The sequence below is a fragment of the Cyphomyrmex costatus genome, unplaced genomic scaffold (assembly GCF_001594065.2).
Source record: "Cyphomyrmex costatus isolate MS0001 unplaced genomic scaffold, Ccosl1.0 scaffold554, whole genome shotgun sequence".
Classification (NCBI taxonomy): domain Eukaryota; kingdom Metazoa; phylum Arthropoda; class Insecta; order Hymenoptera; family Formicidae; genus Cyphomyrmex; species Cyphomyrmex costatus.
The window spans coordinates 86,680-87,149 of record NW_017279745.1 but is presented as its reverse complement, the minus strand read 5'-3'; positions in this window follow the sequence as shown (position 1 = coordinate 87,149).

Here is a 470-nt window from a genome sequence, read left to right as displayed (position 1 = left end):
TAAGTTCCCCCCACCCTTCACATGCCAAAATACATCGCACAAAGATTCCCCCTCCCCTACATGTGAAGGGTGGGGGGAACTTAGCATAACATTAACCAAATTTTTACACTGTATGCAGTCCTGTGGTCAAAAATATCTGTTTCCGTTTAAAAAAGTCAATTCGACATTGAAATGACATTCAAGGTCACGGTCAAGGTCGCATTCCAGGTCATGATTTAATAGCCAGGGAAAAATCCCAAAATAAATTTTTCGAAATTTTTACGTTTTTCGTGAAGATGTGCGAATTGTACCAGGAAATTACTCTGATAGAAATGACCGTAGCGCCCTCTATGTCTAGTGTTTTGAATTCGTCTTGAAAATACCTTTCAAACAAGCCCCCACTCGACCCATGTTGCCATTTAAGATTTTCATTCCCCCTCGTGCCCCCCGGACCCATTGGGGATGGGGGGCCGCAACCCCCCTAAAAAAAT